The sequence below is a fragment of the Lygodium microphyllum genome, chromosome 12, assembly GCF_053477565.2.
Source record: "Lygodium microphyllum isolate KBCC chromosome 12, Lygodium_microphyllum_v1.1.10, whole genome shotgun sequence".
In the NCBI taxonomy this organism is placed as follows: domain Eukaryota; kingdom Viridiplantae; phylum Streptophyta; class Polypodiopsida; order Schizaeales; family Lygodiaceae; genus Lygodium; species Lygodium microphyllum.
In genome coordinates this window covers 36,691,024-36,714,771 of record NC_141146.1, presented here as the reverse complement: position 1 = coordinate 36,714,771, position 23,748 = coordinate 36,691,024, and the positions used below count along the sequence as shown (strand labels likewise).

At 36.1% G+C, this 23,748-nt stretch overlaps 1 pseudogene; it reads right to left on the bottom strand.

Annotated features, from left to right (window-relative positions):
* Nucleotides 1-23,748, bottom strand: part of LOC148027642 (mitochondrial succinate-fumarate transporter 1 pseudogene) — a 60,565-nt pseudogene that overhangs the window by 25,423 nt on the left and 11,394 nt on the right.

The window sequence follows — 23,748 nt, the reverse complement described above, 5'->3', positions numbered from 1 at the left end:
AAACCTCGATCTGAGTCACTTTCTAAACTTTCATCCTCACTTTCTTCTTCCTCAAAACTATCTCTCTCTTCCTCTTCTTCTTCTTCTTCACTATCATCATCACCACCACCACCACCACCACCACCACCACCACCACCACCACCACCACCACCACCACCACCACCACCACCATCACTACTCGCCTTCCCGAAGTGTCAAACACACCCAAGGTGCACCTTTAACAAAATATCTCTTTCTCTCTCTCTACTACTACTAATACGACTAGTACAAACAAGAAAATAAGAAATTAGAGAACAAGATCTTAGTACCCTCTCTTTGTTTTTCATCCATTCCTTCTCCTCTCTCTCTCCCTCCCTCTCTCTTCCTCTCCCTGTCTCATTTCCTCTCTTTCTCCTTCAATACACATCATTCATAACAAAAACAAACTAAAGAAAATGAGAAAAAACAAGAACAAGGCAAGAGGGAGCAATGCACTCACCACAAAGGTCCAAGGATGGATTCGGTGTGGCTCTTCTTCATGATGGTGGCTCCTCTTCGCCCTTCGTGCACTTCCTCCTCTTCTTCGTGAATGGCGGTGGCGGCGGTGAGAAGCTCTCCTTCTCCTTCTCCCTCTTTCTCTCCCTCTCCCTCTCAAATGCATGATGTAGTTCACTCTCTTTTTCACTCTCTCTTTCGCTCTTCTGCACGAAATGCCGTGCTCGAGTTTTGACCCGTTTTTTTTTGTCTAAGTAGCGATGCAAATAGTGACAGCCTCCACCTTAGAAAAAATGTAAGATACCACCTAAGTTCAAAAGAAAGGGCATTATATTTAGTATAATTTATAGGATTACATTTACAAAATGGATTTTCTAATTACAATTTAAATAAGATTCATAAGTTTACTAAAGTAAAAGGAGTCATTTTAAGGCCTTGTAGCATATAAAGAAAAGGTATTTCTTAATATCATTTGAACGCACATTATATAGATGATTTCTTATAGGTGTACAACCGGGGCTCAAGAGAATCTACAAGCATAGACCATGCTCTCCTCTTCTTTGATAGTAAATAATCTTACACAACCGTCATCTTAGCTAACAAAAAACTCTTTCACATTGCAAATCTGTACCACTTCTTCTTGCCGAAGACTTCAAAAAGTCTCAACATCAACAATGAAGGAGTATATCTTTGAGCAACTTCAAAAATTTGAACCAAAGTAGAAATTGTTTTACCCTCTGAACTGCTAACCAAGTCATATGTTTATACTCCACCACATACATTCCCAAGTCCTCTTGCAAGGTCCATGATCTCTTATACTTCCAAACCTTTCAATTAGCACAACTTATACAATTCCATTTAAAATCTATATGAAGAACATTTCTTGATTTGAAAATTTCATAAAAGTTGGGAGTGATTGACTACAACTCAAAATAACATGACCACCTTAACAATGACCTATCATGTGGACCCATTTGAACACTTTCCCTAGGTACGATGCTTCCCTTATGCATTCAAGCCAAACTAGAAACTCCTTGATAATTGTCCACATGCATTATTCCATAAACACCACTATGGTATACACACCCTTTGAGTCTTCGGAAACTACTTTTGCTTTGGATGAACTTGCATTTGTTTCGTTGTTAAGCGAGTGGTGATCGAGAACAAGCCTCACTCACTACTCGAATGAGTCAATAAGGAGTAGGGGTTAGAATATTGAATTTATATCAAACAATTCAAAATGAAAATTTGTAAAGTTTTGCAAACAGGACTCGAACAACACACGAACCCAAACAGAACCACTATAGCTCTAAAAATTTGGAAGACACACACCAGGTAAAGCATATAAAAACATTCAAACATGAAAATCTTGAGTTCGAAAACAAATAGTCCTTTATACCTTTTAAATATTCGATACACCAAGCCTCATCTGAGCCACATCCAAAACTCTAGCAATGTTTAATAAGCTCTTCACAAAGAACCATACTCATATATGGGACCCCCTTCTCACAAGTTTACAAATTTCATTCAAAGGGGGAAGACCTCTTGCTCTTCACTTACTCCTTAAATAAATCTATACACACATATTGAGCTTTTTGAAAGCTTTTTCTTTCTAAAGGTTTTAAAAACTTAAACATTGAGAAAAAACATTAAGCTTTATATCTTTTATAAGCTTTTCAAAACATTTAATCTTTTCATTTATTATTCTTCATCTTTGTTTTTTGAAAAACATTGAAGTCTCCACCTTTCCGCATTCGTTTGCGATGCTTTTGAGGCTACCATATATGCGTTTCATTTTTTGTGCCATGATCTTCAGAATATTGCCAATGTAGATGTCGTAGTTTTAGGTCAACATATTGTAAGTCTTTGTAGCAAGCTCGAAAAAAAATGATGCCATTTATTAAGAGCACGTTAATGATAACCACTTCCTCTATTTTTGTGTATCATAGCCTTCAAAACCTTTGCCATTTGATCATTTTTCTTTTGCTCCTTTGTTCACTTGGCTCTTAAAAATTAGATTCACCTTTGCCCTGGTGTCTTAAGCCTTGTGCACAGTGGGTTGTGTGTCTCTTGAAACACCACCAAGTGCAATATATTCTCCAAAAGATCACATGCAGCCTTTGTTCTATCTGACCTCAGTGTAGCTACCATGATCATATCCATCAAGCTGGTACAATCATTGCTATATATCTCCATTACTCAATAATATGAGGATGGGGACTCTTCGTGTGAATGATTGTCGCAAACAATCCAATCACCTTTGCTTCCATATATTCTTTTGTAGAATTCACTCTTTTTGCAAATGATCATCCAATTTCCAAAATTGGTATATTCTCCCAGCATGCAATACATAAGCTTGTTGTTAACCAAACCCATGGTTAGGATATGATAATTATCTAGCCCACTATTGTGCCACTATGCAAGCACAGTGTGAAAAACTATGGAGTACATCATCATTTGAATTTCTTATTGATGTAGAGAGTCAATGTGATCTGAGTTATTAGTGCTAATGTCTTGGCATGGATGGTTTAAAAATACTAGATTTTTAGATACTTTTAGCATATTTTTGATATATTTATTGTAAAAATCCTAAAAGTGAGAAAAGCTTCTAGATTAGGATGGCATGCAAAAAGCATGTTACTTTTTCAACCAGTTTTGGGATTTTTCATAATAAAGAAAGATGGGAAAAATTGCACACATCGTGATCGCAGTTCACAGTATGAAAACAACACTTTGAATTAGAAGGAGTGAACTGGGAGATTCTGGGACATGCGACCATCTTGGAGTTTTACCCCCTTTCAAAGCCAACGGAGCCATCAAATTTGGGTTCGGAGCAGCAAAGAGGAAGCTGTTGTTTTGATCCATGTTTTTGGTCTATGAGGAAGCTCGAGGAGATCTAATGCTTGGAGATTGCTTCTGAGTAGTGCCAAACAAGGGATTTTAGGTTCTGTCAATACATATTGATTCGATTCATTGTGCTTTGTCATTATCGTGTTTACCTCTTGTCTATTCTTTTTCTTCTCTTCCATCTCCTATCTCTACTTCCTTCTATCTCTAATCCTCGGTGCATATGACCTTTTGACAAAAACCCCTCCGACATCGCTAATGGACTTCCTTATCATTATGACATTAGTAATGCTCTTTTAATATTACAACAAGAGATTAATTCATATTTGATGGACTCTGTTTAATTCCTAACACCTTTAAAGCTCCTCAAGAGTATGTTGATAGCCTTGGTCAGCTCTAGTTTCATGATTATTGTACATTCATATACTTTGTCCTAATTACAAGTAAATGAAATTTTGGAAGCAATAGGATTGATGTTGTAAGCCTTCTCATTATTCTTCATGATGAGTATTTTTGTCGTCTCTTCCTAAAACTTGCAACAATACTTTCTTCATTATCATTGTAACATGGCTTGCCTTCCTCAACTTGTAAATGATCACATGATACAAATTCTATGGCACATCATAACACCTTTTCTTGATGGAAAATGCTTTAATTCATTCCTATCTTTCGATGTATACACTTGTGTATGAAGAAGAGATTCCAACTATTGCATTTGATATGCTGAGTCTTAAAACATCCTTCTTTCCTTCCAATATATCCAAGCCACACTATGACCATGTTCTTGTTTCATACAAAGAGGATAATCTTTTTGATATTCTTGCTTTCTTCAGTGCAGTGTGCCCTAGCCAAAATTATACTTAAAATTGTACACACAATGCTCAGTCACATATGTGTTGAGAAATATGCAAAATCGGATCCATGTGATGCAGTCAAACAAGCAATGCTCCACTCAAAAATATGTATGCACTGGAGAAATAATGCCCAGCCTATCTATATGTGCGTGTGTGTCATGCAATGTGAAAACAGGGTGCCTTGTTTAAATTACATCCTTAACCTCATCTCTCAACACTGAGTAAAGAAAATGTCATACTCCAGTCCACCCACCCGAAATCTCATGATTACTGAAGAAAATAATGGTCCTCAAGATAACAACCAAGAAAACAACCCATCTAACAACCGGAGGTGTCCTTCATGACCCTCAAACTCAGCCAACCACCTTTTCCACCCAACTAGAGGTTTGTAACTCGGTGCTAAATATCTTAACTTTCGTGCAGGTAAGAAATAATGCATTCTCAATGAAAGGTGCTCTCTTAAGTGCATGTGCAACTAAATTTTTTTGCATATAGTTGCAAGGGGCTTCATGCCATGCTAATGCTCACAATGATGGTGTAAAATTATGCATAAACTTAAGCAATGGCATGGAAGTATTTGATAAGAATAGGAGACAACCCCCAAGTGCAGTGTATCTGACAAGTGCAACTTGAAATGCTCGTGAACCCATAATCCATGTGATATGCAAGAGTCTCGATAAGAAAACATACATGTTCCTTAATGTTTGGCAGCTTTTATGAAACATTAGCTCTAACCTGTAAAAAAAAATACCAACCTTGACCAAGGCTATCAAGTTTCCACACTCAAAAAAAAAAAAAAAGACAAAACAAATCCTGAGCTAGACAAACATAGAAAATCCAACTACATAATAATAAAACAAACTATCATGCAAATAATCTAACTATAAAAAATCCAACCTATCTACATTTTTTCTAGGTGTTTTTAATTTTTAACAACAAAAATGCTTGACAAATTCAGCACCCCCTCCCCCCCCAATCTACAAGCATTCATGTGCAACATTTGCTTTCATAAAATGATGCAACATTTATGAGTCGATAAAAAATTGAATCCAACACTCCATCCCTAAATTCTTTAAACTCAAAACCCAAAAAAATCAATGGCACATAACTTCAAAGCAACATCTTAGTGAACTCACAAAAGTTATCCACAAATTTCTATTTAAAATCCAAAAAATAATCCAAAATTCTCAAAGCATCCCACACTATCAATACAAAACATGTCATCATCCACAACAATCAACATACCTCTCCCATCCTTCTAAAAGGGAAACATGACAATTCTAGGGTTTTGAAGTAACGTTATAACCCTTTTTCTACATTGTCAAATTCATTTCCATCCAGAAAGACATCAAATATCCTAGAAAAAAATGAGAAAAGCATCTATATCCACATCTATATCCTAGAAAAAATGAGAAAAATATCCACATCAAATATCCTAGAAAAAATGAGAAAAATATCTAAACACACATATATCCACATCAAAACAAGAAACCTCTCCAAGACATCAATCCAAACCACTTCTTCAACAAAACAAGACTCCAACTCTTAAAATTCACAAATAGAATAATCAACCCTTTCCGCAACATTCTCACAAACAAACTCAATATACTTTTCACAAATAGAAACCTTAGGCAACACATTAAGGTCATAGTCCATTTCCAAACATAGTATTGTCCAATGCTCTTCAACTTTAACCTCACAATCACTTTCAAACTCTTTCCTCTTAGTGTTAAATCTCTCTTCCCTCAAAATTTCAATCCTTTTCATAGCCTTATCCAAATTACCTCTCATATTCTCATCAAGTAAGAAGTTTGAACCCTCAACTTCATCTTGGAACCGTACAATTTCTAAGCTCTCCCCTCAAGGTCTTCTAAAAGACTCAAAAAATCCTCCTGAATACTCTCTTCATCTCTCAAACACTCAGATCTATCATCAAGAAATTCTCCACTTTCTTGTTTCTCCCCATCTCTCTCAAGATTAACTACCTCAATTGCAATAGATGACACCTCCCGATCAAAATCACTTTCTAAACTCTCATCCTCACTATCATCTTCTCCAAAACTATCACTCTCTTCCACATCTTCTTCCTTACTCTCATCCTCATTCACTAGTTCTTTTCTCGAAGACATATCAAACTTCTTTGTTGTTCCCCTTCAATCATAGATTGTTGTGATTCCTTTTCCCCAGTCTTGTATTTATTTTTCTTTCCTAAGCCAAGGTCTACCCAATATGAGCCGAAAAGCTCCCAACCCTACTGGCATAACATGACAATCAATTTTCATAGACACTCCATAAACCTCCACTTCCAAATTCTGAATGATACCTAAGCACCTCACTTTAGCATGATTAGAAAGACAGATTCAAAGTTTTGATCATTCAACAATTCGAAGTCCAAACTGCTCTACACAAGCCTAAGGAATCACACTAATTTATGCTCCTCCATCAATATTTGCTTCACCTATGTTCTAATTATTATACCAATCATCAACAATAGGACAAATATTGGGAAATTATTCTACACTCAAAAATCTCACCGTTCCTTTATTTTTCCTTTGAACTTTGAATTTACTAATTTCTTCCACTGTCCTCTCATTTCAAGACACAACTCCATCAATTGAGCAAAATATATATAAGCTTTCTTACCCATCATATCTGTTTTAAGATCATAATCTCTCTCCTTCTCCCAATGGAATATCAGTATAGCAGCATGATAATGTTTTCTAGGCACTCTCCATTTATTTTCTTCTCTCTTCTCTCCTCTCTTTATTTTCCTTCCTCTTTCTTCACTAGCTTTACTAGTCTCAAGTTCATCTCTCTCAGGTTGTCTCCTTCTTTTTATTACAACAGGCATTATATCAACATTTTTATTTTTCTCACTTTGATTTTTTAAAAGAATACAATTAGTGGCACTTTTTCTTTTCTCTTCTTTAGTCAACCTAGAAACTTGAGTTGTAGAAACATTTTTTATTTCTATCCCAAAATCATTTTATCTATATGGTAAGTTTTGAGGTAAAGGATACATATCCCCCCTTGCTTTAGGCAAATAGCATAAGTTGTGCTTACATGACCTATTTCTCCTCAAGAAAAACAAGTCACCATTGGTCTTAGATAATATCCTCACCCATTTCCTCCCCTTCTATTTTCTAAATTTTCGTGACTTATTAGTCCTATAGGTCCTCCACTTCTTCATCCCCAAGCTCTTCCTCTCAAAGCTCCTAATATCATGTTTTGCATTTGGCGTGACAATTGACCTTCAACCTCCGATCATGCTGATTGAGCATTTTCTCCTATTAAAACCTAAAAGTATTGTCCATCCCCTTGCCAATTTCGGTCTTTGTTTTCAATGTTAGGTGTTCCAAATGATTCTCTCTTTCTAAATTTCTAAAATTTTCTCTCTTTTTCAATGGCAATCACTACAACTTCTTGAAAAGTACCCAATTCCTTAATTTCTAGTTTTGTTCTCACCTTTCACTGCAAATTTTTAACACAATGTTTCGTTTTCAACATTTCAGGTGCTTTTTCTATTGGGTTTAGAGATGCATTCCAATGTTTCGAAGTCTATTGTACTTTAAGGCAAAAAATTCTACAGTCTTGTGTTCTTTTTTCTAACAAGTCTGTATTCTTTTGCAAAGATCTTGGGAAGTTTTAGTTTCCTTAAAAGGTTCAAGAAATACATGCTTGATTGCTTCATATTCCATAGGAACATGAGGATTTCTAATTTAGAGATTTTTTCATAATTATGAAACCAATTACATCCTTCATCCAATAGTTGAAAATTTAGAATTTGGAGTCTCAGTGTTGAGTCAATTATTTGTTGCTCGATAATACATCCAAGCTCCAATTTTTTGAGGAATCGCTTAGAGGATCCTCTCCTTTTTTTCCATAGAATTCAGGAAATGAACTGGCCATCAGGAAAAAATCTCAAACAAAAAATTGATCCATAAAGCACAAACAAAGTCAACTTTTTCAACACTCCTGATAGTGTGGGCAAGGAAAAAGAGATGTTAATTGAGCAATGATAAACAACAAGCCTCACTCACTACCCACCAATAATGAGATGTTAAGGTGTGTTGGATAGGATACTGATTTTTTTATCAAACAATTCAAAACAAAAATTTGGAAAGTTTCACATACACGACTCGAACAACACACAAACCCAAACAAAACTACTATAGCTCTAAAAATTTTTAAGAGACACATTGGGTAAAGCATACAACAAAATTCAAACATGAAAATATTGAGTCCAAAAACAAATAATCTTCTTCATACCTCTTAAATATTTGATACAAGAAGCGACATCTCAGCAGTGTCCAAAACTCTCGAGTAAGTTTCTCATGAATATGTGTGCATCACGTGGGTTCAAAATAATGTATTTTTAAAATACCATTTTTTTATATTTTTTAAATACAGAAGGGTGTAATATAAAGGGATTATTTATAGATTGAATAGAAAAGGGTTATGTTTTATTTCAAAAAAATTCATAGATAATAATATTTATAAATAGACTATGAATGCACGTGATGTAGAGGATATACATATAATAACTTCCCCGAGCCAAAACTCTTGCAGTGACTCATAAACTTTTCACAAAGAATCATAAGTTGTGTATGGGACCCTCCTCTTACAAGTCAACAAATTTCATTCAAAGCATGAAGGCCACTTGCTCTTCACTTACTCCTCCTTAAATAGATGTCTATGCACACATTGAGATTTTTGAAAGATTTTACTTTCTAAAGGTTTTAAAAACTTAAACATTTAGGAAATATGTTAAGCTTTATATCTTTTATAAGTTTTGTATATTTCTAAATTTTGTTGACTTGTTTGTCATATAGGTCGTCCACTTCTTTCCTAAGGTTTTCCTCTCAAAGCTTCGACCAATTGGAGCAATTATTTCTTACAACTTGTCATGCATGCTTTTGTGGGTTAGAGTGACACATTTGTTTGTATATGACTCTAGTTGGAATTCTTTAAAGAAAGCGCTCAAAGACAAATCTTTTCTAGAGGATTATGATATTTCTACACGAAAGATATTTAGAGAGTGGATCTATTAGCCCAACAAAGGACTTGTTGCTTCTGAGTTGTTGCAAGAGTTTGAAGAGCGATACAACCAGTTGGATGCAGTAGAGCAAAGAGCTCTGAAATCAGAGAAAGTGGAGTTATTCTTGTAGGTTGCTGATCCTACACTTCAGGATGAGTTGAGAGAGCTTATAGAGGACCGTACGCAACCTACGGGATTGAAGACATATTGGCAAGATGCTGTTGATGCAGTTTCTACAACATTGACAAAGAGGGAGAGATGGAAGGCTCACTTGCAGAACGTAATGTAGTCACCATCAACAACGTCTTCTCCTCAGTGACTTCTCCTACTTCTCTTGTTGCACCATCCACTACTTCTCCTATTTCTTATCTTGTGTCTATGCCTATGCCTATTCATGTTGCAATTGTCAGACCATCTGCAAAACTGACTATCGAAGATATGGTAGAGGAGAATTTCAAAGAACTTAAAAGACGTACCAATCAAGCTGACTAGAATGTAGTAGCAGCCTAATTTAGCTCTAATTTTAGCCCCAACTTCTTCTATTCTTTCAAATTCTTCCGGGAATGATGTTGTGTATCATTGCATGTGGTCTGATAGTCCAGGCCATGAGCAGAAGGTGTGTTAAGATTTTGAAGAGGCAAAAAGGCTAAAGCTTGTGGGTTGTATGAAGAAATTGTTGGAGGAGTCTCTTTTGTGCTATTCTTATGTGATGTGAGAGGTGGTAAGAGAAGCTGTTCTCTATGGCCTAGATCAATTAGAGAAATTTTCTAAGGACAAATCTCCTTTAGGGTCCTATGCATTGCATGTAGAGAAAAAGGGGAAAGCTTCAACATCTGAGCTTTCAGCTGTAGGTGATGTGATCAGAAAAGGGACTTGATGGGATGATTGAGGTTATACACTTGTTGAGGAGAAGTGGAAAATAGATAATGATCAGCCTGAAGGTTCAAAGAGGGTGACTAGGAGGAGTGATCCAGTTTCTCGTCCTTCTTTTGCATGTCTAGAGCAAAGCTTGGCTGATATTTAGAAGCTGAAAGTAGAGGAAGATTAGAAAGGCCCAAAGACAAACGATCCAAAGCCAAAAAAGCAACCTCGATTCAAGCTGCTTTTCAATATTGAGAGGACTATGGACTTTGAAGAAGGTGCTTGAGGATTAGATTCTTAACTACAAAATTTAATTCAACCTTGGAGAAGTCTTGGGGATCACCAAAAGAGAATTTCATGATGTTATCATTGACATCATTAAAAGAAAACCTCATACTATTGAAGAGCCGACACATGATATGATCCATCGAGAGTACTAATTCAGATGCTCATATGATGAATGGGATGAACAAGGTCTTACAAGATTTTATTCCTGAGCTTACTATGCCTTTCATTGATGATTTGCCTATTAAGGGTTGTCTCGAGAAAGAGAAAGATGATACTTTAGATGATCATGGATGCACGTACTTTGTGGCTATGCATATCAAGGATATTGAGATGATTGTTTGCAGGCTAGAGGAAGTGAATTTGACCTTGTTGGGGACTCTATTTTTGGTGCTAGAGAGGTTTTGATTGTTGGACATATGTGTTGTTATTATGGCAAGAGGTGTTACCCTGCAAAGGTTGATGCCATAGAAAATATTACAAAGACTTTCTTTGCTACTTCAGAGGTAGGTTCTTGGAGCTTGTTTTTATCTTGCTTGGATTCCTCATTTTTCTCATATTGCAGATGATCTCTACCAGCTCTCGAGGAAAGGGCATTGTTTTTCTTGGGACATGAGGCACACTAGAGCTATGTAGAAGCTAAAGAGATTGTTGAGAGAGCTGCTAAGCTCTTTGGAAAGTAAATTATGAGTGTGGGAGACCTATTATACTCACTGTTGATACTAGTCCTATGGCATTGGATGGGCTGTTGGCCGAGATGATGTAGATGGGAATAGGTATGCTATTTGGTTTAGGGTGAAAGTCCTAAAAAAATAACAATTAAGGTATCCATAGATTAAGAGGGAGCTCTTCAGAGTTGCCATGGCTCTCAAGAATGATAAAGAGTACTTCATTGGTGCTACTGTGGTGGTCAAGACTGATTTTTTTTCGTCCTCTAGGTATGATCACGAGTTGTTCTACTCCAAAAATTGCCATGATTATGTGGATTGGGTACATAACATCCATGAATCTTGAGTTCAAGCACATAGCAGGTAAAGACAACCTAGTAGTGGTGGCTGATATGCTTTCACGAGCAAGGTATGATGATATGGATTTTTCTTGCATTGATGAAGTTGATGATGGGGCTAATCTTCCAGCCATGTATGCTGATCATACTTGTCATGTATCTACTTTGGAGAGCTTTGATGAGTCTTTGTATATATGAGAGTATTTGTATATTGGTCGTTATTTGAGTACCATGTCTAGACAGGATGGATGGACTGATGAGAACTTCAAGAAGATTAGGAGAAAAGCTTATGGTTTCTTCTTGCAGAGTGGACCACTTTGGAAGCATCCATGGAAGCGAGGAGGACAACCATTGAGAGTTGTATGTGACAGAGCTTCACAAGTGCGAATCATGAAAGAGTTTAATGAAAGTCTTTGGGATGGACAGAGCTGTTTGGGTGACCTATGAGAAGATTAGAGAGCGCTACTAGTGGAGAGGCATGTACAAAGGTATCTCATAGTTTGTTGAGACATGCATTGATTGTTAGTTGTTTTCTTCAGTGAGGCATAGAGACGAGCTTCACCCTACTTACCCACTATGTATTCACTACAAGTGGATTCTAGATTTGATTACTATGCCTATTGGATTGTAGAAGATGTGTTATATTTTTTTGGCACAAGAAGATCTCACAAATCAAGTGGAAGAAAGAGAATTGAGGATGAATACTTGGAAACATTATAGCAAATAGAGGTGAGTTCGATGTTGATGAGGCTAGGGAGTTTTTCCTATACCTTAGCATTAAACTTTCTTTGACTTACGGGAAGAGTGAAAGGCCATCTGCCAATTTGAAAGCCTTGGCCAAAGAGGGAAGATTGGGTGTTGGTCTATGACAGCAGTCTAGGCAACCAATATAGTGCTATCCACAAGGTTTCAAGAGGATGGTTTGGGCCTTATTTGGTGTAGCATGTCCATGACAATGCTACGTATTCTTAGCACAGCTTAATGGTACGGCCTTGTGGATTCTGATTGCAGGAAAGAGAATCAAATTGTTCAAGATGAGAGATGATGCAGCCTATGCAGTTGAGGAGTAATGAGAAAAGGAGTAAGGAGATAGACACGAGAATAAGGAACATGTTGTAGAGGAGAAGCTAACATCGACTAAGAGCTATCATTGACTATCACTTTAGGGAAACCACCACAATGACTGGCATGGCAACACAATAATAGCAAATAGGTACACAAACTCCAGTTCATCCACAATATGTAGTAGGAGATGGATTTGTATCATGAGAATACTTCCGAGCAAGTACTTCTTAAAAAGACAAACTTATATCTCCATCACTCCTTGCCTACCATTTGAATTGAGGATGTCCTTATCTCCATTCGAGAGATTCACTACTCTAAGTTCAATTAACTTATAAATGGTTAGATGTACCTTTGAAGTGAGATAACTCACAATCCTGATTGGTAATATAAATAGTCCCAATTCTAACACATTATATATTACAAAATGCAAGAGCACTTAATCAAGCTAGTGACTATCTTGGCCTTTACAAACCTAGCATATCCTATGCCAATTGCAAAATTTAAGTCCTATTTCAATTTTTGAGAAATTCAAACACCATCAATCTATTAAGCATGTGAATAGCTTGGTCACACTCTCATCGCTCCATCCATACTTTGCTTGTATACTCAAGAGTGTGAGAAGCCTGTTTCAATAGGATGCACTCAACACTCCTTGTTTCATGAGCAGTGATTGAAGGTAATCCTCTCACATAGCCCAAAAATTAGATGATAAGGAGTGTCGATTATCTAGCTGACTTTGTCTATCATCTACTACACTCAGTGAGAATTTTTTTAAATTGGCAACCAAAACACAAGAAAAAGCGAAGGACTATGCCACTTGTAACTTCAATTACAATGAAAAACATGCACAAGTAGAACTTCTAAGACCTTTAAACAAAGTTTTAAGAAACGTGAGCTCAAAAAAACATAACTACATATATTCTTCATACCTCTTTTGGGTAGTGGTTATAGATCAAGCCTTCAGTTTCATGCTTGCAAAAATTTAACAAAACAAATCCCAAAAAGCTTATAAGAAACCCTTCTCATAAGATGTATGAAAATTAACTTGGAAGAAGGTTCCCTAATTCTTTGTTCTCTCTCCTATAAATAGTTTTTTCTAGTATGAAAATTAATTTCTTTTCATTAAATTTTGCTTTTATAAGAGCCAAGAACATTTCATTTTACGCTTGTTAGAAAAAGTGGTCTAGCTATGTCCATTTGTTTTCTTCCTTAAATTACTTCTCATATTCTTTCTCTTTGTCACATTCTTCATCTTCCTCTGCAACTTTAGGTACTTTAGATTGCTTCTTGCCTTCTTGCTATTTATTTCCTATGGCTTCACTTCCTACTTTTCCTCTTCAGTCTTTGACTCTTTGAGTGTTTTCTCATCTTTGATGTAAGAATCTTTGCAATAATTTTTGGCTTGGCCTCTTGCTTGTATGTCTTCAGCTTGGTTTTTCTTCCTTCTCAACAACATCTATTTTGTATACCCATAGAAATAAACACTACTAAAAGTACTATTGTGAGAAATAGTGAACTTCTTGTCAAAGATCAAGTCTAACTACATCTATTCACACTTTCCGTGGGACAATGTTTCAACAACTATTTTTCAATCACCAACTCTAAGTTTTTCTACCCCTCATTTTCCTGGATAATTGTTGTAGCACAATGGATAGGACCTTTGTAGCATAAAAAATGTAGAGACAATCCTCAATGCTACTGAACTTTGATCTTCACAACCTCAAAAGGGGTCAATAGGGCTACTCTTTTTGGTCTTAGGATCCTTGAATGTTATATGTAGAGCTGCATTTGATCCCATCAGGAGAGTATACTTTAGGGTTAAGTGTGTTGCAAATGGAGTGAGACCTCTCCATAAAGCTCTTACCTCTTCTTGCTAGACAATTGGCTTTCCATAGTGCAATATCCCCTTATAATGACCACCTCTATCAAGCAAAGCCATGTCTTAATGGCATATATTGATTGCAAACAACATGCTTCCACAATCCCACCAATAGATCTAGAATTTACTTCTTGATTTACACCATTTCTTATGACTGTGGGACCAGCACCAGCCCACAGACCAAGAACTCCTTCCTCCCCTGATGCAGTTGTGATTCTATTCTCACAATTAAATTTCTAATGCATCCACCTAATCCTCTAAAAATGGACTTTTTTACATTAGCACGCCATGTGACACTCAAGATGAGTCCTTCAGCTTAAGAGAATGTATGAGCATAGACCATACTCTCCCTATCTTTGATAGTAAACAATCTTACACAACCATCATCGCAATTGACAAACAAAAACTATCTCTCTTTGAAAATCTCTACCACTTTTTCTTGCTCAAGGATTCAAAACATCTTAGTAACAACATCAAAGGATTATATATATGAGCAACTTCAAAACTTTGAACCAAAGCAGAAAATTTTTTACCCTTTGAACTGCTAACCAACTCATAGCATTTATACTCCATCACATGCATTCCCAAGTCCTCATGCAAGGTCTATGATCTCTTATGCTCTTTTCAATCAAGCACAAATTATACAATTCCATTTGATTTCTGTATGAAAATAAGTTCTTGATTTGACATTTCCATAAAAGTTAGGAGTGATTGACTATTGCTAAAAATCACATGGCCACCTTAACAATGAGCTATCATGTGGACCCATATGAGCACTTTTTGCAGGTACGATACTTGCCTTGTGCATTCAAGACAAATTGAAAAATCCTTCATAATTGTCCACATGTATTCTTCCATAAACACCACTGTAATGTACACACACTTTGAGTCTTAAAAAACAACTTTTGCTTCAGATGTACTTACCTTTGTTTATGCATTGTGTCCTACTAAAAGTATACTTTTGAAATAAAATTTCGTGCTTAACAATTATACATGACATTGAGAAGAACTACAAAATTGAATCAATGCTATGCAATCATACAAGCAATGCTACACTCAAAAAGATGTATGCATTGGTAAAAACATAGTGCCTAGCCGATCTACATGTGCCCGTGTGCTATGCAAGATGCAAATACAATTCTTTAATTACTATAAATTCTTAACCTCACCTCTTATGATTTGGCAACGAAAAATGTTGTACTCTGCTCTACTCTCCCAAAATCTCACAATCTCTCAAGAAAATATGGTCCTCATGGTATTGATCAAGAAAACAATACATGTCACAACTAAAGGCATCCTACACAACTCTCAAGACTCACCTAACCACCACCTTTCCCACTCAACTAGTATTTCTAAGTCTTGTGATGAATATCTCATTCTCATGCTGCGTACAAAGAGCTGTGTGTGCACAATGAAGGTGCTCTCTCAAGTGTGCCTACATCTAAAAGTTATTGCATATAGCTATAGCAGGCATCATGCCATGCTAGTACTCAATGAGGTGCAGAACATGCATCAACCCAACCCATGACATGGAAGTAATTGATAAAATCTAGAGACAACCCCTGGGTGCAGTGTATCTATCTAAACAAGTGCAATGTGAAGTGATCATGAATCAGTAATCCTCATGATGTGCAAGAGTATATGCAAGAAAATACATATGTTTTAAGATGTTTAGTAGTTATCAACAAACTCTAGCTCCAACCTATCCAAGGAAACACCAATCTTGACCACGGCTATCATGTTTTCACACTCAAAAAATCCAAAAAAAAAGACAAGAACCATTCTTGATCTAAACAAACACAAAAATCCAGCTACAAAGCAACAAAACAAACAATCACACAATAACTAAGCTACAAAAATCTTACCTATCTAAAGGTGTTCTAAGGGTTTTTTCATTTACGCAAAAGTGCTTGACATACTTACCCCTCCCCCTAGTCTCCAAGCATTCATTCGTAGTAGTTACTTTCATAAAATGATGCTACATTTATCATCCATTCAATTTTCTAATTCTTTTGTTCTATGTGTTTCTATTTTGACCACTTCTCCAGTTGAATTGTCATCAACCTTGAGACATACTTCTTTAATATGTATCCATTAATTCTTTGTTTATGTGCCTTTCCATCTAAATATTTTAATGCATAAGTCCCATTTTTATAAGTTATTGTGATCCTAAAAGGTCATTCCCATTTCATTTGGAATTTGTTTTGAAAAATATGATCCAAGGTGCTATTATATCTCAAAACCAAATCCCCTTTTTTCATATTTGTATTTCTGATTTTTTGATTAATTTGTTGAAGATTTCTTCATTGGCTTCTTTTGTAATGATCACACACCTCTTGTCTATTCAGTTTTTCTTCTTGTAATTGCAACAATTTCTCTACGATATAAATTTTGTCCTCACTCTCACTCAATTTTTACAAACATCCTTGAAGTTAGTATTTTCACTCTCGATTACACTACTCATGAATATATGTGTGCATCACATGAGTTTATTTTAAGGTATTTTTAAAATACCATGTTTATACATTTTTTATATATAGAAGGGTGTAATATAAAGGGGTTATTTATAGATTGAATAGAAAAGGGTTATGTTTTATTCAGGAAAAATTCACAGATAAGGATATTTATACGTAGACCATGAATGCATGCGATGTAGAGGATATACATATGGTAACTTCCCCAAGTTTCCACTTCTATAGGTAACAAGGCTTCTCTTCCATAAACCATTTTAAATGGAAAAAAACATGTCCTCTCTTTCTTGTCTAAACAGTAAGCTCACAAAGCACTTGGCAACTCAATGTCCCATGTTTGAGGATGGTCGTTTGTCATTTTTTTCAACATTCTTATTAACTCACCATTGAATCACTCAATTTAGGCCATGACACTATAGATATTACAGTGAAGCAAACCTCTTTTTTATCTTCATTTTCTCACAAAGTTACTCAATTAGCTCTCCTTTAAAACTTGTCCCCTATTAGATAGAATCTCTAAAGGTGTCCCAAACTTACAGCATATGTCCTCATATATGAATTTTCAAGAATATGATATATTCCTCCTTCCAATACACTTTTCCCAAGATTAAATCCACTCTCTTTACATAAAGAATATCATTCACTAACTTGTACCTTCCAAATCTTCTCAAGAACTAGTATATCTTGTCTTCAAGAACACTAGATTGTACTTTCCCAATTAAGATAAATTACTCTTCCAATTCAAAGGTATCTCTTCCTTTGTATAAAGAAAAATCTACTTTCATAAAAAATACTTGACAATTTTCTTCTTGGGTTGCATCATGATCTTCCTAATTCTCTTTCTTGGATATATGTTTCAAACTCCAAGCCTCAAACTAATTTAAATCTCTTTTAATTATATTATACATTCTCTTAAGTTTGAGATTCTTGATTTGCCAGACTCTAAGGTTTTAGTAGTGAATAACTCCTAAATTCTACAAGCAAATATTACACTAATCATTATTAGTTCAATTTCAGCATATGTTTTTTCTACTTGCATCTTCACTCGACTTGCAAAATAGATAGGTCTCATGTATCATGAATTCTTTCCTTGTTGCATAAGGATTGCTCCAATAGCACCTTCTCTTACTGATGGACTCACAAAAAATGCCCTCTCCCAATTAGGTGCGTGGACTGATGATGCATGGCCTACAGTTTCCTTATCTTGTTGAAATACTTTGTCAGCTTCTACTATCCACTCTAATGGATCTTTCTTTGGCTACCATCTTCAATGGATAAAGCAATGAGATTCCAAAGGTATGAATCTTGATAGATATATTACCTTATGAATGAAGGCCATAAGCTCTTTTGTATTTGTAGGTGATACTCTCGGTGATACTAAAGTAATAAGAGCTTTTACCTTTTCAAGATTAGCCTCAATTAAATTTTTCAAAACCACATGACTAGGAAATTTCACTTTTGGTTTAGCTACCTTGCATTCTTTTGGATTTAATTGACAACCATAATTGTCCATTCTTTCAAACACTTTGTCTAATTGTTCACAATGTTAAAGTCTTGTACTATGTATACAAACATAATCAATGAAAGCTCTCAAAGACTTTCGTAGGAAAGGAGCTAACACTTTGTTTACCCACCCTTGACACCGAACCAATGGTCCGTTATTGAGTTCAAAAGGTAAAACTCTATAACAAAAGCATCCCCAAAGTTTTATACAAGTTATTTTCCTCTAATCTTTAGGAGCAATGGGTAATTGAAAGTACCCTGAATAGCCATCACAAACACTATACCTTCCATATCGTGCAATTGAATACAAAATTTAATCATTTTTGTGACTATATTTAGAGGTTTATAGTTTACATAAATTCTCCAACTGCCAGTTTTCTTTAGTGCTATGACTATTGTACTTACCCATTTTGAATGTTGAATATGATAAATAAATATTGCTTCTTGCAACAACTTTTCAACCTCTTCTTTCAAAACCGACATTTGTTCTAAAGTCAAAGGTTTTGGTGTTTGACAAATTGGCTTGGCATATTTCTTAAGTTCAATTTTTGGCCCTTCCCCTCGCATAATTTTGATTCTTGTGTATGAAGTTACAAAGAGATTTGGATTTTTATTGTTAATTGTTTGGTATTGTCTTTTATCTCCTTTAGTCAGGTCTAAACTCAACATTTTCTCTAACTAATATCTTTTTTTCTGATGAAACTTGAGGTCATTCCATCAATCTTTCTAATTCCTCTAGTTTCCCTTCTTTATCTTCTTCGATCATTATGCTCTCTTGATCTTCTTTAGTTTTAACATTCATAATTTGAACTCTATTTGTTTCTTCATTCAAAAGATCTTCTTCAAATGATAATTCTTCATCCTTTATAGCAAAAACAAAAGTCTTTTTAAAAAATAAGAGACAAAGGCTATGTTCTTTAAAATTTCTAGATACTCTTGAAATTATTGAATGTTTAACATGTGTTCTTAACTCCTCCATGATGTCTAAATGTTTCTTCTTTTTTTCTTCTTTTTCTCTATTATTATTGATGAAACCTTTGGATCTAAGTCACTTTCAGAACTTTCATCCTCACTTTCTTCTTCCTCAAAACTATCACTCTCTTTGTCTTCTTTTTCTTCACTATCATCCTCATTCACTAGTTCTTTTGTTGAGTCATATCAAACTTCTTTGCTATTCCTCTACTATCATAAATCATTATGATTCCTCTCTTCCAATCCGATATTGTACCTATCTTCCTAAGCTAAGGTCTGCCTACAATAAGTGGAAATCCAGATCTTGCAATTATTTGAAGTCCAAATTGTTCTACACACACTTGTGTAATCACACTAACTTGTGCTCCTCCATCAATATATACCTCTTCTATATTTTGATTTTTATATCATGCATCAATGACATGAAAAATATTAACCACATAGTTAGAACTTTGAAAATTTTCATAAAGTTTAAGAATTTGTAATGTGATTAATATTTGGACATATGGTAAATTCTTATCCCCTTATTTAAACGTGAAATTTTTCCTAGATACCATATAAGCAATCCCCCCAAGTCCCACTCTCAAATATGGGGTTAAGATTTAGCCACTTGGTAAAATCTTTAATCCTTATTTAAAAGTGGAACTTGGGAGATTGTCATATATTCTCTAATATGGTATTTATTAGGTAACTCCTCTACACTCAAAACTCTTACTGTTCCTTTCTCTCTCTCTCTCTCTCTCTCTCTCTCTCTCTTTTGGATTTACTAATTTCTTTCTCTCCTTCTTTCTTTTCTTCTTTTTTATCTTTCTCCCTCTTTCCTCTCCAACTTTACTAGTCTTAGGTTCACCTCTCGCTACATTTCTCCTCCTTTTCATTGTTGGCATCACATCTATAGTTTTATTTTCCTCGACCCTTTTTTTAAATAGGATATAGTTTATGGCCATCTTTCCTTTCTCTTCTTTCATAGGCTTTGGTATTTAAGAAGAAGTATGGGATTTTATTTCTATACCACAATCATTTTGTCGATTGTGAAGATTCTGAGGCAAATAATACATTTCCCCTCCTGCTCTTAGTGGATATGGACAATTTGTGCTTATGTGACCTATCTCCCCACATAAATAACATATCAAAAGTCTTCTAAAATATCCTCTTCCATTTCCTCCTCTCATATTTTCTTGACTACTTTGTCCCATCAATCCCCCATTACCTCTTCTTAAAGGCCTGCCTCTCAAAGCTCCTAGCCCCATGATGTACATTTGTCTTGACAATTGATCCTCAACTTGTGGAGCTAATTGAGTAGCTTGTCTTGCTAAAATCTAATATTTTTATCCATCCATGTGCTAGTTTTGATCTTCGTTTTCACTATTAGATTTTCTATATGGTTTTCTCTTTCTAAGTTTCTCAAATTTTCTTTCTTTTTCTATTGCTATCATCACTATTTCTTCAAAGGTGATTTGTTCTTTAATTTCTAATTTTGTTCTCACCTCTCCTTTCTTTTTTTCCACAAAATTTTTTATTTTTACCATTTTAGGTGCTCCCTCTCTTGGGCCAATGGATGTGTTCCAACCGATCCCAAAGTCGAGTGTATTCTAAAGTAAAAAATACTATGGTTTGGTCTTCTTTTTTTTAAACAAGCTTCTATTTTTTTCCAAGGGTCTTAAAGAAGTTTTAGTTTTCTTTAAATCGATCAAGAAATGCATGTTTGGTAGCTTCATATTCTATAGGAACAAGAGGATTTTGCAATTCAAGAGTTTTTTCATAATCCTCAAACCAATTCCTTTCTTCATCCAACAATTGAAATGTTAAAATTTGGAGTTATTTTAACAAGCTTCTATTTTTTTCCAAGGGTCTTTAAGAAGTTTTAGTTTTCTTTAAATTGGTCAAGAAATGCATGTTTGGTAGCTTCATATTTTATAGGAACAAGAGGATTTTGCAATTCAAGAGTTTTTTCATAATCCTCATACCAATTTCTTTCTTCATCCAACAACTGAAATTTTAAAATTTGGAGTTTTAAGGTCGAGTCTGTTTTAATCCTCAAACCAATCACTACAAAAGGATCCTCTCCTTTTGTATCGTGAAATTATGGAAAAGAATTGGCCATTGAAACACAATCTCAACAACTCAACAAAGTAAAAAAATTTGGCACTCCTCAATAGGGGAACCAAAAAAGATGTTTCACAAGTTGTAATAAAAGATAATCCTCTCACACAATCCGAAAACGAGATGAAAATGAGTGTTTCTTATCTCATTGTCTTTTTCTCTCTTACTACACTTGATGGACCTAAAAAATGAGCCGGCACTGGCTCGTGCACTAGCCGGGCCTCGTCACTATGCACAAGACAACCCCTCGGCCTCGCGGCCAGGAGCGTCTATCAAAATCTCTGCCTTCCTAAACATTGCGTTTGTAATACGTTGTAGTCCAACTGATCCTAACCCAATATTACTCCTCAGAGGGAGTCCCTTTCACATAGCCAAAAGGCTCGAATCACATACACATGGGGTTCCTCCTACGGCTGAATGCCGTCAACCCTCTGCGACTCTCCTACACCTTGGGGATTGGCCCCTCAGTGCGTCGCTCAACATTTAGACATTCCGCACAAAAGTCGCTCAAGGTACCAAATAAGCGTGTCCAGGAATGTACCATTTCTTCCTCACGTACTTTCCCCTTGACCCCCACGACTAGCCTACAGCCTGGGTACCTCATTGCCTCTCATCGTAGGTCATGTCCTAATAAACCAATTGCAATGCATGTCCATGAGGTGGTCCCTGATATTTTCTAAATTCTTTTCATGCTCTATGCATTTGGTGGATGCCTAGTGCTCAAACATTTAGCAAACAGTATCGTGCACAAGTGCAAAACATTCTTTTAATGGTTTCCAACTACCGTTCGTGCTTCGTTGCATGGGCCTAGCACCGAGGTGATCCTCGTGCTACTAAGCTCTTAATTTTAATTATCATCCGTCCTAAATGCTATGCATAGAAATCAGCAACTTTCCCATCATTTCACACGACATTTAGACATATTTCAACTCCTCTACTCTTCCTAATTTAAATATTGCATCGTTGGATAGGTTTATAGGGTATTTTGACATCATTTTATGTGTAGAAAGTGGAAAAAGACACACTAGAACAAGAAGGTGGGGTTGAACTGAGGAAAATCCTCATGCTTCAGTCCCCACAAACATTCACAAACATTTCTCTTATTTATCCTTATTTTTCGGAACCCAAAATGTATTTTTCCCCTTTTTTTTAGGGTTTTTTCACCCTTTTCTTGCCATTTTTCCCATTTTCTCCCATTTTTTAATTACTGAAAATTAAGAACAGATTAGGGGCTATGGCCCTTAGTTCATTTCAGCAAGAATAGAATTTCAGTAGATGTGGATTAATTTATTTCATCATTTTTAGCCCTAAAAAACCCATTTTTTCTTCATTTTTATGCTTTTTCGTGTTTCGGTTTATTGTTTTCTGCCATCCGGCACATGTTTTTTCTGATTTTTAATGATGAAGGGATAGAAAACAACTCAAACCACGACATACTCAAAACTCAATCCATATGAACACATTTTTGTCAACCAAATTTGCATAAAGAGACCATTTCCTTTGGAAAAAACGATTATTACCGTGACTTGCGGGTTTTTTCCATTTAATTTGGCGCGTCCCACGACTGATTTCCAGCCTTGAATTTTGCTTGGAATCAGCAATCTACAATGATTTGGCATTGCCCTTCAATCTCGTCAAGAATCGACATCCATCCGACCGTCCATTTCCATTCTATTCTTCTGCGCATGAACGGGGTTTAAGAGGAGAGAGGAGGAGGAGAGAGAAAGATTGAAAATGGGGCTTCCTGCACAGTCCACCATATCTCGCGCAAAGGGTGGCGATGGAGAGCGAAAACATGTTGTAGATCGGCTGTGCCTTCATCTCCCCTGCTTGTGTGTAGCCACCATCATCCATTTGTGGGGGGGCGGGGGGGGGGGAGGCGCGTTTTTTTCGGCGGCTGAAAACAGCCGCCGCCCCCCCTCCATGACGTTTTTTTTTTTGAGAGGGAGGGGGGGGGGGGTGCCAAAGGTCACCCCCCTCTCTTCACACCCTTTGAAATTTCCCCTTTGGCCCCTTTTTTGGGCACCTTGGCCCGTTTTTTGGCCACTTCCTCGTACGGACTCCGATTGTCGTGCTGTAAATTTTTGGGCATCCCTCTCAGCATCCCAGACTGGCCTGCAGCTCCCAAATTCCGTCCTGACTGATAGAAAAAGTACTAAAAATCTGGATGTGTCACTTGGGCGCCCGTCGACTGTTTATGCTTAAAATCGTCCTAGATCGAGCCGCCGCCTTTGACGGTGAATATTTTTCCCTTGAAATTCATAATTTTTAGCTATTTTTAAGCACTTCCCGGCACCAAAATTCCGCTCTCAGTGGCGACCATGGGATAGGGCGACTCAGCCCGTCGAACCCACGGACATATCTGCACATAAACAACCAAAGAAGTATCA